The 18,185-nt window shown below is 54.2% G+C and overlaps 1 protein-coding gene across 4 annotated transcripts in view; it reads right to left on the reverse strand.

The window, feature by feature from the left end:
• The window catches only part of ZFHX3 (zinc finger homeobox 3), a 269,914-nt gene that overhangs the window by 213,057 nt on the left and 38,672 nt on the right, over nt 1–18,185 (reverse strand). The gene's annotated exons all lie outside the window — the stretch shown is intronic.

Raw genomic sequence — 18,185 nt, forward strand, 5'->3', positions numbered from 1 at the left:
CAGTAAAAAGAGAGTTGGCCAGCAAGGGGTTAATGCCCTTGCAGGCTGGAATCTGATAAATGGCTGTGCAGAAAGCAGGTCCCCTCACTTTGAGATATGATGTCACTAACCTTTATTGATCCGCTATCAGAGAACTTTGCTTATCTCTCTCCCATGATATACTGCCCCTCCTGTGCTCAACTCGTGTTTAATACACTGCCGGGCGCCGCGCACTCCTCATCGCTCAACACCAGGCGAGAGGCTGCCATGGGGGCAATATTTCATGGCAGGCTCAAAGGCCCTGGAGGGTGCACACCCTCCCTGTCCCCAGTCCAGGCTGTAGGTGAGCCTGGAGTACAGGATGGGAACGGGTCCCTTGTTTCAGGCCCCAGCCTCCAGGGTCCCCCTGCTTCCTGGTCAACCGGGGAAGCCAGCCCTGTCCACATGGCAAGAGATGAACCCCCTAGGTGAGGACACCGAGCTGGCCATCTTGCCCCTGCCCTCTGTCTGTCCAGGATCTCAGTCCAACAGGAGGGGAGATGGGAACCTCAGCTTAGCCAGGTGGCCACTGGGGAAGAATCATGCCAGGAAACAAGCCCGAGAAACAAACCTAGGTGTGGCCAAGCAGGCTCCCATTCCTAAAGCTAACCCGACTGCAGGGTTTGGAGGGTGACACCAGGCTCCGTGTGAGACCCCCTCCTTCCAGGCCACAGTCAAGGTGCCCATCATGCATGCCCAGCCCAGCCTCACCCAGGGGTGAGGTGTGTCAAGTGCATCAGCAGCTGGGGGTGGGGGAGAGGGCGACCGCCACAACTCAAGACAGGGGAACTGTTCAGGGCAGCCGCTCCCCACCCACCTCACTACCCCAGGCAGCCTTCCTCCCCTGCCCAGCACCTCAGGCGAGTTTCTAGCTGAGCCTAGTCCCCAACTACAGGCACACCACCCCCCCCCCCCCCCCCCCGCCTCCACAAAAGGAGCTGGGGTACAAGGCTCTACTCCTCCCACACCCTGCCCCGCCCCTTCCACCACCCCCAGGCACCCAGAATTTGCCTAATTGAACATTAACAAGTTGCTACAATAAAGTTCCTCTGTTGTGAGAGAGGAACCTCTGGGGCAACAACAACAGAAGTCTTGTTACAAACTGCTCTCCAAGCCGCCTCGACAGGTGTGAACAAGATCTAAACACCTCCTCCTCCGATACAATGCCGCCCAAACAAAGGGCAAAGTCAACCTGGCCTCCTGGGCCTGCTCCCTGGCTCGGGGCTTCTCTCCCTCAGCCCCAGCGAGCCAGGGGCGGGCAGAGGTCCAGCCTCACAGGAGGCAGCTGTACAGGGGCCTCTCATTCTTGAAGGGGACCCCTGGAACACCTGGCACGGGCTCCTGGGGTACACTTCCATCACCTCCCTAACATGGCCAGCTGATGAGCTCCACAGGCAAGCTTTCCACAGTACCTGGCCCCAGCTCTCCAGCAACTGCTCTCACTTTTGGGTGAAGAGGAGGAAGAAGGCAGAGCAAGAAAGGTGAGAACACCCCCAGAGCTGGGTCCTAAGGGCCACCCCTGCTGCTCTACCCACAGCCTGAGCCTCCTGCCCTGGGCTGCCACGGAGGAAAGGGAACTCCAGGACCGGGGCTTGTCACGACACACAAGTGTTGGGAGAGTGGGAGAGTGACGCCACACCCGAGGAGTGTGCTCCAGGCGAGGGGAGGAATTATCCCCGCCATTGATTTCTCGCTCTGGAGTATTAGAGAGAACACAACATTTATTTGGAGATTTCTTCCTGAAGCCAACCGCATCAGCGGGACTTGAAAGGAGCTTATCGGACAAGCGATTTGCTCACCCGACTGGGGCCCGAAGTGGGAATCCCAAGCAGTCCCTGGGCCTTCGGCACGTTCAAGAGTGGGGTGTGGTGGAGTAGAGACGGTGCATGCGTACAGGTTGAGACAAAGACATCACCTCTGTGCCTGCTGGGGAGAACACAAACTGACACCGGATGCCCAGCTCAACAGGATATGCCCACTTCCAATCATTCCCCATCTTCTGTACCCCACAACTTCCAGCCTCCTGCTCTCCCCCACTCACGGCATGTTTGGGTTCCTCGGGAGGTCAATGTCAACAACACAGATATTAGCACAACTCTCGTTCTCACCCAATGCACAAGAACGTGGCCCGAGCCTGTCCCTGAAAGACCCTCCTAAGCAACTGGCATCAGAGTGCAGGGAGTGAAGCTGCTGCTTGGCCATGCTACCATCCTGGGGGAGACTGTCACTCACTGCCAGATCTTGGCTGCTCTCCTCCCGATCTGGCTCCCTGCTAAAGCACCTGGGAAGGGCCCAGCGCGGTAGCCTGGTGGCTGAAGTCTTCACCTTGCATGCACCAGGATCCCATATGGACACCGGCTCATAACCTAGCTGCTCCACTTCCTACCCAGCTCCCTGCTTACAGCCTGGGAATGCAGTCGAGGACAGCCTAAATCCTCAGGACCCTAAACCCACATGGGAGAACCACCGAAAGAAACTCTTGGCTCCTGGCTTCGGATCAGCTCAGCACCAGCTGTTGCGAACACTTTGGAGGTGAACCAGTGGATGGAAAATCTTTCTGTCTTTCTCTCTGTAAATCTGACTTTACAATAAAATAAATATTAAAAAAGAAGAAGAAGATGATGAGCTAGTACATGGGTCCTTGCCACCCACCTGGGAGACCTGGATGGATTTCCTGCCTCCCGGCTCAGCTGGCCTAGACTGGTTGTTCTAAGTATTAGGGGCAGTGAGATGAACAGCATATGGGTATCTGTGTGTGTGCACGTGTATGTGTGGCTGGGTGGGTGTGTCCCTCTGTCACTCGGCCTTTTAAGTAAATCAATTTTTAAGTAAAAAAAGAAGGAAAGATACTAACTCTCCCCACATCAGAAGGCAGAACCCGTCCATGGTGAGGGCAGTCTGCAGACCAGGTGTGCAACGGCCGGGACTTACAGGAAGGCAAGGCCAGGGCCCCCAACCCACTCCCAGCCACAACAAAAGGGTTCAAAGGCTCAAATCCTTCCAGGTAGCCAGGAGGACGTAATTGGTGAGGCAGGAGATTAGAAATATCGGCAGCCTCTAAGTAAGACTTTAATTTACTGGCGGATCAATAGAGTCGGGCTTCTATTGGCAAAGTGTCTACAGCTCTGTTGACTCACACGAGGCCTCTTATCAATTTATCAGAAATCTGGAAGTCAGAAGATATTGTTTGAGAGGAAAAGAGAAAAAATAAAGAATAAGAAACAGAAAGTGTGAGAGGACAGCCACAGCCAGCGAGGAACCAGGGTCCCAACGGGAGAATGTGGTCTCCCTCCAACAGGGCGGGCCAAGGGGACACAGTCCCCGCCACCTGTCCCTGACAGGTGCCCTCAGCCTTCTCTGTGAAGCCATTTCCTGTAACGCAATCTTTGGGGAGAAGGGGGTAGGCATCCACCCCAACAAAGCAGAAGCTATGGGGGGCCAGGGCAGGGGGGCAGTTGGGGAGAGCAGCAATTCAGACAACTGTGTCACCCTGCTGCTGCTGTCTGCCCCCAACCACATCTGTCTTCCTGCTGCCTCTACACTCCACCTTGGCCTGAATTCTCCATCACTGCTTCCTTTTCACCAAAACACACACTCACAACAACTTTCCTCTAAGTAAAGGGGACATGGAGCCCAGCATCCCGACACAGAGCAGCCGTTCACAAGGAGCAAAGCGGAAGTGCTCTCGAGTGTCAGGGACCTTCACACAAGGACAAGTGCACGTTTTCAGCACAATTCATCATCACCGGTAAATGATTTTCAAATATCCCAGGCAGATGACAAAGATGTCGAGGTTGTAGAACAGGTGGGGGGGGGAGGTGCAGTAAGAGTGACTGCTTCACCAAAGCTAGGAAAGCAGGCACTGGTGGGGCAGGAAACGAGGGTCTTGAGGAAGATGGGGTCCAGCTATGGGGAGGCTGAAGGGAAAGGCAACTGCCCTGCATTTGGGGGAACCACAAACCAGCTTTTGAGGACCCATTTTGGTCCCCTCCTCGTACAACAAATTTCTGTTTAATTGCTGTTTTGCATTTGGTGGAGACATCGAGTAAACAGTACTTAAGTGTTTCCAGACAAAAACACTAACTCACTAATGACTAAGGCACTGCTCATTAGAATGCCCCTGTGATGGCGTGACTGGACTTGGAGCCACCGCAGAGGACGCAACTGCCCAGCCTCGAACGCAGTAGCAGCCAGAAGGCGGCCATCCAGGGTGGGACACGTTCCGCTCCTCCCTCTGGCTGGGGAGGAGGGAGCCCCTGGCAGGGAACTGGAGGGCGGGATGTAGGGCAGAGTGGGAGGTGGAAGTGGGGCAGCAGAGTGAAGGGCTGGGGCCCGCACAAGGAACAGCAGAACATCCTGGAACCTTGTGGTGAAGTGACCTGGCATGGCCCTGCACACTTCACAAGTTCCCGAGACTTTCCTAAAGGCAGCGAGAAGAGAGGGAAAGCAAGTGTCCTCCTCCAGTGGGACAAAACCAAGACAAAGTGTTCAGCTCACCAAGGAGACACATTTGTAGTAGTCGCACTGCTTCCAGAGCCCAGGACCCCAACACAAAACCACTCAAGAAGGAAGACTCTGATGGGGGAAAGCAAGGTCTCCTGTGGCACCTCATCAGTGCTGGCAGCGGTGGGGAGGGGCTGCTTTCCCACCAGGGCATATTCACAAGTGCATCTCCAAAGGCAGGGAGTCCGGCAAAGCCCCCTCCCTCTGCAGCACGGGAGCTTGGGGGGGGGGACCTCTCCACGGGGCTTTCTCCAAGCTGAGCCAGGAACAAGGGAACAGGAACAGAAGGAGGGGCAAGCGGGGAGGAATGAGAGGCACGCCCCTGGTAGAGTCCTCCGGCTTGCAAAGGGCTGAGTCTTCCTCCCCGGGCAGGTTAAAGACCTGCTGGTTAGCAACAGGAGGGGCGGAGGAGAGCCATTGAAACCGCAGGGGCCTGATACCCATTTGTATTCACACTCAAAGCCTTTAGGGATATAAAATCGGGGAGGCTGAACTGTTTACATTCACCTAATGCTCAAGTAAACAAATCAGGGCCGGAGTAGAGGGGCTTCCGGGCGGGGTGGGGGATGGGGGACCTCGGGGTAAGGGAACTGGGGTTAGAGAGGGATGGAGAGGGATGGAGAGGGAAGAAGCTCGCTGCTCTGAGCTGGGCAGCACGGGAACCAACCCCTGGCCGCCTGGGGCCCCTCCTCCAAACCTGGGCACTCCTGGCCCCCCACACCAGGCTCATCTTGGTTCAGCTCCTGCAAGAAGTTCCAGGAAGAGACCGGAAGGTCCCTGGCTTGGGCCAGCAGGAGGGTGCAGAGCAAGAGGGGCCTGCCAGGGGACCTCTGCAGCACATTCTAGAGTCCAAGTCCCAGACAAGGTAGGAGTGCCCCCAGCCCTCCATCAACCACCGTCCCACCAGTCATGGAAGGGGGACATGGCAGGCACACAGCTTCCTTCCAGCCAAGAGTCTGATGAAGAGGAAGACACTGGCCTCCCGGCAGCCTCCCCGCCCCCACCCCAGGACAGTCCTGCACAACTCCTGCCACCTAAGAGCAACTTCTCCTCCGCTGGCTTCCTGAGCCCCCCAGCATCGGGCTCAGGGCTGGGCGGAAGTGCTCAGGAGAACGGCTGGCTGTTCCGGTAGTGTCTGGATCATACCTCTACAGCATGAAGTTTCCACTTGACTGGGAGACTGGAAGGGGGTCCTGACACTCCTTTTAAATGCAGATTTGAACTTTTCACCCAGGGTCAGACAGCTGCAAAGGCCTGGTCCCCAGCCAGGGGGCCCCTTCCACCTCACACTTTCACAGCTTCCATCCCCCCTCCTCCTGGGGCCTACCCTGGAGGCCAGCCTGTGAAAGCAATCAGATACCTCCCTCCCCGCCCCCCACCAAACCCCCAATCCACACCCACTTCTCAGTTTACCAAGGACACAAATCCCCCCACCTCCCACTGGGTCTCCTGCAGGAGGCCCCTGGGATCCTTAGAGGCTGGCTGTGCGCCCTGGGAGCCACAACAGCTAAGGAAAACCTCTTATCACTGGAAAGGTCGATGCTGAGCAGACTGGGGCACCCCAGTCCCACACAGAGGGGCATCCTGAGCAGGAAACCATCTCACCGGAAGTCACTCCTGGGCAAACTCCTCTGTGAAATTCCAAGTTGACAAATTATGCCCTTCCTATTATGGCCAACCAGAGAGACACTTGCTGGCCCCACACCAGGGAAAGAGGTGTCCACTCCACTGTATGAAGGTAACTGGAGAAATGGGAAACCCAGATGCACCTAGAGAACCCAGGGTCTCCTGTAGACCTTGGTGATACTGTTAAAAACAGTAGTCAGGGCAAGCCCCATAGGATCCAAAGGCATGCTTCCCACTGCACCCCCCCCCCACGCCCACCCCAAGACCTCATCCCAGGGGCCTGGACCTTCCAACCCAGAAGCCAGTGTGACATCAGATAGGGGCGGAGCAAGAGCAGCCGTGCTGACTTCCCAGGAACCAAAGCTCCCAGGCTGCACATTCATCCCAAGGCATGTCTGCCTGGAAGTTCACGAATATGCACACGAAGTTGCAAACCTGATGTGAGCAGCATAACAACTCACACCTGTGAGTGCCACCCTGCCCTCGTCCATCACCAGAGCAGGCCAACATCTTGCTGCCATGCTGCCAAGGCTGGTATACAGCCAAGGGGACGCCTACATCTCCTACATGCAATGCCAACAAACAGTTTAGAAAAGGTTTGTTCACCAGCACCACATTTCTGCCAGCACCAACCCCACAGCAATGACGAGGGAGCAGTATGCAATGTCAACCATACCCCCAAACTCCAAGCAGCAGCCACAGGGGACCATAGGCAACTCACTCTGTCTACTGGTGTTTCACAAGAGCACAGGGCAGGATCCAGCCCCTGAGTGCCCACCAGGAGCTGGTGGTGACTGAGTTCATGGGATGTGACTAGCTCACGTAGACACGTGTGGTGAGCATACATCCCGACTGTCAGAGATGCAAAGGATTTCAACGATTTCCTTCCGATTGGTCCCATTCCTGACACGCCGATACACAGAGCACCCCAACTCCTTCCACCTGCTCCTGCTTCCATTTCAAAGGGGTGCATGGCAACTCTCAAATACCGGACCCTCAGCTTCAGATCCACAGACATGACGCAGATAGAGTTTGTGGGTCTGTGGTAAACATCCCCCCTAAAGCCACAGCATGACAGACCCCAGAGACACTTCTCATCAGGCTGAATAATCTTGGCATCTACTTCACCTCCCTGCAGAACTGCAACTACTTCATAAATAAAGACGAAAGGTGAGGTCAGTGGGACAGCAGAACACAGACAGTCTCACAGGAGGGGTGGATTTCTCAGAGTGTCATCACTGGTCACAGTAGCCAGGTGTGCTTTTGTCGTAGTTAGAAAGTCACATGTTGAACTCCAGGGCTGCCCAGCACTGGGCTTGTCTCTTACTTCAGCTGTCTGCTGACTGGCAAGAGCAGAGTTCTCTTATTAGCAGCCCTTGCCATCAAGTACACACAGCAGCAACCTGGTGCGCGCTACACACATCACATCACATGCCACACTACGCACACACTACAGAGAGACATTCATAGACATATGTACCACACATGTGTTCCACATACATATGCACACTACACATACAAAACATACATGCCACATGCACAAAAAATACACTCCATACACAGTGCACATAAGTACATACACACTACAAACATAGCACACAGGTACACACACGCATACACACACCACATACCATATACACCACACTCACCACTCATATACATGCTAGACACACGACATGCATACAGATCCATATATACACCACACAGAATCAGAAATACACATATATACAAATGTATACCACGCACATGCTAACAAATATACATCATGCATATACATCACACCACGCTATATACATCCACAGATAAGCCATACACATGCAAACGTACACCAAATATACCATATCACACACACATACACCACATACCCCACACACATATACCAGATACACAAGTACATGGACACACAAATATGCATCGTAACACCACACAAACACACCTACACATATACATGCACACATACACCACACACACAAAGTCATCAGCAGGAAGGGAGACTCCTCGGGCACATGTGGCCCCTTCCCGATTAGCACGGCCTATTCTATCACTGGGCCTGCGGGGCCGGCTCATTTCTCCATGTAAATGAACTCTGCAGCCACCTCCTCAAAGAACAGCTGCACAGATGCACAAGGCCCATCCTGGGGCACACAATTACAGCCATTTGCATTCTTTGGAGGGCAGGATTAGCACTGGAATGCGCTCCACAGCTTTGTGGGGGAAAAGGAGTTTAGGAAGAAAGGGGGTGGCTGCAGGGGCGGGTGAGGGGTTTGCATTTCTCCAGCTCTGCCATCCAAAGCTCCAGGACACACTTCCACTGGGAGTAGAGTCAGAAGCAGAAACAACTCCTGTCCAGGCTTTCAGCAGAGGAGGCGGCTGACAAGACCCAGGGAGGGGGCAGAGGGAGAAGAGGAGGGACGGGCGGCTGCAGGGAGGAGGAGGGGATGGCGCGTATTAGGGAAACTGCCCCTCCTGGCGCTTTGATCCCCTGGTCGGTCGCTAGGAGAAACCAACTTCTCTCCTTGGGTTAATCAAAACCAAATTACTCAGGAATGCAGCAGGACAGGTCTGAGCCTCCAGGTCCCTTTGTCTTTGAGGATTTCAAATGAAAAATATATATATAATAAATAAGAGGGTTTTTTTTTTAAGCAGATGGCAGTGTCTTGGAGAACAGGTAAAGACAAGGAAGGGTGTGAAGCAGCTTAGGGCATCTTTCACATCCAAAGACACCCACAGGTGCCCAACTGGAATGGAGCCCTAGAGGACAGCAGTTTCCCATGAATTCATCCTCACTGCCACCAAACACCAAACCCACCATCTCAAAGGTGAATGTGGACGCACAGATGAGAAACAAGGTCAGGCTGAAACAATACCCGAAGGCCACCCTGGGGAGCTCTACACTGGCTTGAGAACACATTCCATCCTACACCCCCCCCCCCCATCAAAAAGAACAGAGGCTCCTGCATGGGAACACTGGCAAGGGAGGAGAGTACCCAGGTGCTCCCCAGGGTGACCTGGTACAAGTGGGGATTTCTATGTGGCAAGGGACAGCACCCAATCCCAGCTTCCAGGCACCTGGTCTCTTCCGGGGGTGCTGGTTACGCTGGTTGGCCTGGAGGCACAGACTCGATCTGTCCGGCGCCAACAGGAAAAGGCTGACCCGAGGCGCCACGCTACATGGAGGCCTCCACGCCTTCTGCCTGCCCCGCATCACTGGCCAGTCTGGCGGCTCCTGGAGACCCTGCCAGGCCAGGACCTCCTCGGCAAGCATTATCATTGGGTCGGTCAGGAGCACCACGTCCCCAGGCACCCAGGCAGCGGAAACCCTGAACAGCCCTTTGTCTGTAACAAGACACTGCTCTGCTTCTCAACAAAACCCTATGGAAGCCCTAGCCTCCCCCTGCAACAAAAAAGATACACAAAGGCACTAACAGTTTAAAAAAAAAAAAAAAAAAAAACACTACAGGGCCTGGACTCCAAGATAAAGTGAGGCCAACAACATGGCCCTAACTACCAGCTGGCCATAAATTGTGACTGGCCCCAGGCACACGCTTATCAGGGAGGTTGCACTAAAGTAACTTTTAAAATACTCTTCCCCTTATCTGCAGGCCCAGTCAAACACACACATACATCACCTGTCTTAGACCTCGGCCATTAGTATTCCATTGAGTCCCTTCCAAAACAAGGTCACCCCAGTAGGCCCTTCCCGGGCTTCCGGTCACAGCTGTGGACTTTCACCCCCTTGTCCAACAAAAGAGACCTTGTACACGAAATTAACCCAAACCATTAGTACAAGCAGCCGAGCCCTTGGAATATTTCCCTCCTAGCAGGCTCTGTCCAGGGCGTTGCCCACATGGCCTCCACCGTGGATTAGGGAGGGGGGACGTTGAGAGGACATGGGAGCATCCCCAGAGATTAGAGATCCAGAGGGCCAGCTCCTTGGGCCTGGACTTCAGTGCTACAGCAGGGCAAGAGGCCACCTTATGGAGAATAAATACCATGTGCCTTCCCCATGCCCCCTTCTTTGTAAAGCAAGAAGAAAAAAAAACTTTCTCGGTGACTCCCTAAGTGTAGCAAAGGACCTGGCTTCATAGAGGAGAGAACCGAAACCAGCCCAGAGCTCAACCATCCAGCAAGATGGCCACCAGCTACCCTGCAGCTCTGAGTACTGTGCATGTGGCCGGCGCAGGAGAGCTGTGACCACGTGGTGCCCTCACGCTCTGTTTCTTCTGGCTGCTGGCAAGTGCAACTACTAGCAAGCGTGCCATGACAATGGAGGCTGCATTCTTCCGCTGGACCAGACTACACAGGAGGAAGTAGGACCCACCTCAAACACTGGCCTATGGCATTTGTATTTATTGGAGAGACAGAGATAGGTAGAACTGTCATTTGCTGGATCGCCACTCAGAGGCCTGCAAGGGACTGCACCTGCCTGAAGCCGGAGAGGCAGGAGGCAGTCCAGCACTCCCACAAAGGCAGCTGTGAGCAGCACGGCTATATCCGGGGGTACGTGTTGGTAAGAAACCAAAGGTGGGGCTTGGGGCCAGGAACTGAATACAAGCCGCTGGCTGTGGGTTCTCGGTAGAGAGGCCACTCCAGCTGATGCCGCTGCAGATCCTGTCATCAAGGCAACCATAAAATAAAGCCCATGCAGCGCCACATGCTATGAGACGGTTCCAACCACACACTTGGAGGCTGCTTGGCCAGACATGTGCACGCATGTGCATGCACGCGCATGCACACACACACACACACAAGCACACGAAGCATGGGTGCCTGGGAGAAAAGTACAAGAGAAACCTAGACAACGTCCACACCAGTGGGTCTGTGCCCGGTGACTGCCAGGGCCCAGGAGGCAGAGGGCAGCCCCTGCAGGCGGCAGGGGGCTTGGGTGCTACTGTCATCTAGTGGGCAGAGGCCAAAGACACTCCATCTCCTGCAGAGCCCAACAGGCCTACTCACTACTCCCCCCAAAGGAAGGCCCTACAAACCCATGGCCCCCATTCCCAGCCAGGAAACCAGCAGGCCTGCAGCACACTTGAAGACCTGGACCTAGGAGGGACATCCTGTTTGCAAAAACATGATCGCTGTAAGGCTCAGAATGAATAAAACATTTTAGCACCATTCTGAGACCACTCCATCTATTAGCTTAGGGACCAAGTCTTAAGGATGGGAGTGCCTGGGTGGCTAGGAGCTTCCTTGGTGTGCCCAGGCTGCTGTGTCTGAACACACAGAGTGAGGCCCAGGTTTCTGCCACGGGCGACAGGGCAGTCAGGGAGCTATGACCGGGCCTGCTGGTCCACAAAGGGGACAGGGCAGCGGAGGCCACAGGCAGGAAGAGCAGCAGGGCTGAAGGCAAACAGCCCAGGCAGGCTGGAAGGCCAAGCAGGAAGGAATGGGAGGGGGAGGGAGGCACAGGATAATTAACTCGACAAGTTGATAGTATTTGCATATAAATGCCTCCACAAATCACTACAAACAAGCCTGGACAAGTCAGGCCTATTAGCATATCCAAGCCAGCCAGGGAGGCCTCTCCAGGTGGGTCAGAGATTGGGCCCCTCACTTTGGAGCAGGGGACAGGGCAAAGGACAGGACAGACTGCAGGTGGCTTTATTCTGGGCCCACAAGGAAAGGACAGTAGAAATGCAGGGATCTTTTTGTTCATATTTTTGGCCCCCCCCCAGGCTGCTGAGGGTAGCAAAGCTGGCCGAGGAGGGAAGGGGAACAGGAGAGACACCTGTGCAGAGGCTAAGCGCCTTGAGGCTGTGCCTAGCACAAGGTGTACATTGGGCCCATTTGACAGATTCACAACAGTGAGGCTCAGTGACCTGTCCAAAGGGTCTCCAGAGCATAGGAGAGACCTCTGTGATTTGCCTCCCCAGGGAAGTGAGTCAACCCCGGAGCCTGCATAGGAAGGTGTAATCCAGAAGCCAAGCTCTGTTCTGGAATTTAGCCCCACCCCATTCCGTTGGGTGTTCATCTCACACCTTCAGGCAGAGGGTCAGAAGTCCCTGGAGACAGTGCACAGGGCACTGCCTCCGCCACTTGAGGCCTCCACCACTCCACACACTTCCAGAGTGTTCCCAGCAAAGGCAACAGAAATAGACCGCCTTGTCCCTTCCCCAGAAGGCACTGAAGTGCCCCCTTCTCCCCACCCAGGACACCTCTGGGGTTTTACATCTATTGAAGGAAAAACCAACTTCCTCTGAAAAAAGGGCACTGGGAGTGGGGCGGCCCCTACTGTTTCCACTTCTGCCATTCTTTCCCTGGAAGGCAGGTGAAACACGAGTTTGCGCAAAAAAGTAGGCAGTGCGGAGTCAGGCAGTCAGGCGCACACACGGACCGTCTCAGAATTGCCCCCTCGGCACTTAAAGACCCTGCGGAACTCAGAGACACAGCCCTGATGAACCTGCTAACGTGTACGGAAACGCACGCGCCGCCTCCTTAGGCATCCAAAGGCATCCAAAAGTTGACAAGACACTCTTTAACACTGATGCAAATATCCCGCAGAGAAATAACAGAGCGGCTACAAGGAAAGCGAAATCCGCTCCCCCAAGCAGCCAAATGCACATTAAGAACCCAGGACCCGAGCCAAAGAGCACTTTAGGCAGCAGGGCCTGCAAAGGTAGAAGAAGTTCACATTCTTTCTTGGGCAGTTAAGAGGAATTGTTAAAAAAAAAAAAAAAAAAAAAAAGAAGAAAAAGAAAAAAAAGTAGGGGGAGGGAGAAAGACACATGCGTGTCCTTTAGCACAAAGACGACCCGGAAGAGAAAAGGTATCCCAAAGCGTGGGATATAAGTGACTGCATGTCCACACAAACTTTTTATAGACTCACAGGAGTTAAAACTGCTTAAAAAGGAAAAAAAAAAAAAAGCTTCCCAGTTTGATGGCAGTACTGGGGTTGTGGGGCTGAAATCAAGGCTTTTCTGCAGGCGGCTAAACTGGCCTCAGTGTGGCTTCCTGGGACCTGGGACTTGAACACCTAAAAGCAAAGCAGACAGGACAGCTCAACCAACACCCTCACCGGTGGCTGCTGCAGTCACATTCCTGGACAGGGTCAGGAATGCCCAAGAAACACTCCAAACCACTCTTGCGCTCCCACCACCAGAAACCCCCAAGCAGGTCAGCCCTTGTTGCCCACCAAGAAGTCTGTCCATGGCCCCTCCCAGTCTGCAAGCCCCCAGCAAGCCCTCCCTACTAAGTACCATCCACCCCCACTACTGATACACGAAGAGTAAAAGGTCAGAGCTGCCACCACCTCCTGCCTCGGCTGTCCTGCCCGCAGATCAAAGGTTTGTGACCCAAATCACTTTGGGGACGGGTGCCATGAAATCGGCAGCAGATGAAAATCCTGGCAGAGGAGCCAGCTGAGGGACTCCACAAATTCCTAACCACTGCCCGCAACACCCACTGAAAAAGCCCATTTGGGGATCATCACCAAAGAAAGCCGCCCCCCCCACCCCGCTGCGCCGCCCAGGTCAAACATGGCTCCAAGGGAAGGGGGCAGTGTGGGGAGGGCAGCCCTACCTTCCCAAGGAGGGGCCTCATCAGGCATCCCAGTGGCTTCACTCCGAGACCCCCCCAGCCCAGAAAGAGGCAGGGGTGGGAGGTGGGAATATTTGCTGGTCCCCCCTCACTTCTTCCCCGCCACCCCCGGGGGGCCCTCCTTCTCCCAGAGGCCACTCTGTTCAGGGCACAGTTCAGGGAGTGAGCTCTGTTACCCCAAGACCTCCTCCAGGACACTCCAGGCCAGTACAGGCCACTCTGGAGAGCTGGGTATCACTGGCCAGGCGCTCGTCCCTGCACTAAGGAGACCAGGCCAGGACCCTCTGGTGGGAAGGCAGAAGCCGCCAGTGCTCTGCTGAGAGGCCACAACAGTGGTTCAAATCCGCAAACTAGGGCCAGACCTTGCAAGCCCCAATGCCTCCTTCCCCAGTTGTTATTTGCACTTTCATCCTTGAAGCAAAAAAGAAGAAACGTCAAGCTGCAGGGTAGAAAAAAAAGGGGGGGGGGTGGCAGGAGAGGCAGAAACATCAAAGAAAATAAATCACCTTTAAATGTTACAATAAGTAGCCAGGGCATTTCTTGGCACAAAGAATGTTCTAGAAACACACCTGTCACTGCTCAGCCACTGCCTAGTCCTCCCTGTCCTGTCCCCCTGACCCAAAGAATGAAAACCAGAAAGGAGGAAAAAAAAAAAAAACACAAAAAACCCTCCCGTGGTCTCTGCGCTTCTGAGGCTGGGGCACAATGGTGCTGTCAATCGCGGCTAAGCCATGCTTTGGTCTGCCTCCCTCGTTCCTGTCCACACAGGAGCCACTCACCCCGTGAGCACCCCCCCAAAGCCCTCTCACTTCGGAGTGTCACTTTGCACACGTTCAAAGCAACAGTGTGGCAGCCAACTTTAAATTATAGAGAAAAGAAATCTGACAGTTGTTGATTTGGTAGTTTTTATCCTTAATCTGGATTTTGAAAGTAGCTTGCCAAAGAGCCAAGATTTTTTTTTTTTTTTGCCTGGTTTCCTCCCTGGGGGAAGTCTGACGCAACCCCAGCTTCTGTGTGTGTGTGTGTGTGTGTGTGTGTGTGTGTGTGTGTGTGTCTCAATGTGGACGTGGTGCACCATGCTGGGCACAGAACAAGCACTTTCCAAACGTCACTGAGACTGGTTCCTGCACACAGCTCCCTCTGGCCTGGGCTCTGGCCACATGGGTCTCCCCCCTTTCCCTGACCACAGTTTATAACTCAGGCAAGAGATGGGAGATGCCAAGCAGTGCCATGCTTTCCAGCAACAGTTGTGACAGCCACATCTGGATACCCCTACAAGGTTCCCCATGTTAGAATCTGTCTTGCTGTTGTGTTGTTACAGTAATGCCCCCATCCTGGTTAATTGCACCAGCCTTAGGAACCAGAGGAGGCCAACAGGCCCCACCATTACAGAAAATGGGCCAGACTAACAGCAAGCAACTATCTTAATAACCAATGAACGTATAAACCACAGCACGCACTGTACTTCCTGAGGTTACTGTGTTCAGCGTCAGATGCATCATCCCGCTGTGCCGGCAAGCATAGGGCCAGGCCTGCGCCGACTTCTTTAGGCCAGAATCACAGCAGCTCCCTACAGGTCAAGGCCAAGGCCCTTGGGTCTAGTAGCAAGCTAGTTACTCTTAAATGGTGGGAATCAAGAGGACATGCCTATACTGTTAGAAAATGTGGCCTCACCAGTTAAAATGTTCACCTTTAAGATGTGACGGCTGCAAATCTTTCATAAGCATAATTTCTTAGGATGGGATCTGGCTTGGGTTCTCACATGAGGTGTGCCCAGGCTCTAGGGTCTTACACTGTTACTTTAAAAGCAGAGAGACAGACAGACAGTCCAACCAACCCTTACAAAGTACACTAAGAAACACTAGCACACAGTGACTCTATGAACCTGTTTCCCAGCCACTACTTTCGACAACATCTAAAGAAATGACCAAACCACCACCAGCCCCAGATACTAACTACTCTTTCACCAACCCGTAATCACAGACTTATTCTAACAAACTAACACAGCTTTGAGTCACACAGGGTCAGTGGAGCCAGTCCTGGCAGTGTCCGGTACTGATCACTCAAAGTCATTGTGATGGAAACTGAAATCTTGGTGATTTCAGCTCCTAGCCACTTGGCAGTCCAGTTGGCACTGGGTCTCCACAGTTCAACCAAATGCGAAGCAGCAAGACAGCAGGCCCTACACTGTCAGGTAGGTCCGAGCCTGAGCGATGCCTGCTCATGACACGGTTTTATTTGGGGCCCTTCTACCCTCCCTGAGCACCTTCTTGTGCAAATATAAGAAAAAAGGGTGGGGGGACTAAACTTTTAGGTAGTTGGAGAAGCAACCGGGATGTTTTTTAATGCTGGAAGAGTTACCAAATGTTGCTCAATAGTTGCCTATCAATCAAAACTATTTTCAGTAGAAAAGGGGAAAAATACGAGCTCTATCCCACAGACAGCACAGCCATCTCGAAAGGGAAGAAAGAGTTGGGAAAGGGAAGCGACCCATGTCCCACAAACGGAAGGTCCCCAAGCCACTTCATTCCTGGTGATCCCAACAAGAAATGTTTTTCAGAGTGTAACAGTGGTCGCCACTGCACTCGACCTGAGTTGCTCAGGAACACTTTTGTCATTAAACAGAAGAACCAAGGGAGAGCCCCCGGGCCCATCCTGAGAGGCACTGCATACGCTTCCAGAAAACTGGGCTGCAAACCAGACTCAGGCACCCTCCTAGGTCCTGCGATTCCAGGGAAGCCAGAGGCCACGCTGCTGTTGGTCTTCACAGCTGTCTGCCCTCTCACAGGGAGCCTTCAGGGTTCTCCCAGGAAGAGGAGTATAAACAAACCAAGCAAGACCCCTCTCCAAAGACCCCATGCCTGAAACTCGTGCAAGGTCAAGAGAAGCGGACCTCCGACGAAATCCCCCACACCTCACCTCTGGCCCCCTGAGAGGGCTTTTCAGGTTAAGGTAACAAGACGGATTGCAGAATCTTGAACTGCCAGAGGAACAGGCCCTGGCTCTGGTGACATTAGCAGGTGCCTGTTTTCCTTCCCAGGGCAACTTCTGCCTCTCTCTCCAGCACAGTTTCCTGACACTCGTGATTTTTAGGGTTCCCCTTGAAACTCATCCAGAAACCACAGCCATTAACAGAACATGAAGGTCTGACACCTACTGACTGGAGCAAGGAGGGGACTTTCAGGGGGCTGGCTCTGCCAACTGGCACCTGCTGCTTGGCAGCCAGGCAAAGAAACCTCCTCCGATCCCCCAACCCCCCTCTCCCCACAGTTTCGGTGAGTGCTTAAGTGATGCCCTATGCATCCAAGACTTAACTCCAATGATCTCAAAGCACAGGACAGAGCAGGGTGACGTGGGGGCTTTCTCCCTATCTATCTCCGAGGCTTCCGTGTGTTGTGACTGTCAGTGATGCCTTCTGCCAAGCAGGCCCCAGCCTGAAGGAGGGCCTTTCCCTCTGTGGCCAGGCAGGGGCAGCCATCCCCTCAGCCGCTCTCAGAGTCTGCAAGGCCTACTCGCCTGACCAGGTACCTGGAGGGTGTGGCCAGACCGGTCATCTCCGGGGTTCAACTGTTCACAGATGTCCCCGCAAGTGGTGGACACGCTGCTGCATGCTGAGGCCCATGCCCCAGCGCTGCTTCCCGCTGAGTGGACACGGGTCCCCACATGAGTCTGAAGGCGCACTTCGCAGGGTGCTCCTCTAGCTCCAAGCTCACAACGGTTCCTCGTGTTTGGTGGGTCGGCTTTTCTGCTCTCAGCCTAACTTGGGCATCCCTCGTCCTTGGACAGGACACAAATCTCAGCTTCCCTTTTCAGACCCCCCTCCACTGCCTGGTGGGGGGGGGAAGGGCAGACCCCCCCCACTGCCTGGTGGGGGTGGGGGGGAGTGCAGACCCCCCTCCACTGCCTGGTGGGGGTGGGGGGGGAAGGGCAGAGAAATAAAAGCTGCTCCGGTTTTTCCAGAGTGAGAACAACCCCAAATTAGAGGGTGGACAAGATGAGCTCCAAAGGTGCCCTCCGGCTCCAGCTTCCAGATTCCCCCTTTAATTACTCTTCAACGAGCGCATTCCTCACATTGCTTCCAACTGACCAGCCACATCTCTCAGACTCAAAGGGGGTGCGTTCAGATGGGGGGAGAACCCCCCAAACTTATAAAACAATACTAGGACCACATCCTGGAAAAGTCATGAAATAATCTAAAAGCAGAGTAAAGCGAGGAGGAGGGCGTGGGGGAAGAGGGGAGGAAGGCACGAAGGGAGGGGAGCAAGGAGCAAGGCAATGGGCAAGGGGCAAGGCTGGACCCTGAGTCCAGCAGAATTTCGGCGCTCTCACCCCAAGTACGTTCCAACTGCAGCCTGGTAGTTCAAGTGCATCCAGCCTGCCCTGCCCCCACACGCCCCAAGCGAATGGGAAGTTCAGCCAAGACTTGCAGCAGCACCTGCCCGCAGTTCCAGGCCGGCAGTGCGTATGCGCGCGCGCACTCGGGCACAAGGCGGGGGAGG

The sequence above is a fragment of the Ochotona princeps genome, chromosome 16, assembly GCF_030435755.1.
Source record: "Ochotona princeps isolate mOchPri1 chromosome 16, mOchPri1.hap1, whole genome shotgun sequence".
NCBI classification, from domain to species: Eukaryota; Metazoa; Chordata; class Mammalia; order Lagomorpha; family Ochotonidae; genus Ochotona; species Ochotona princeps.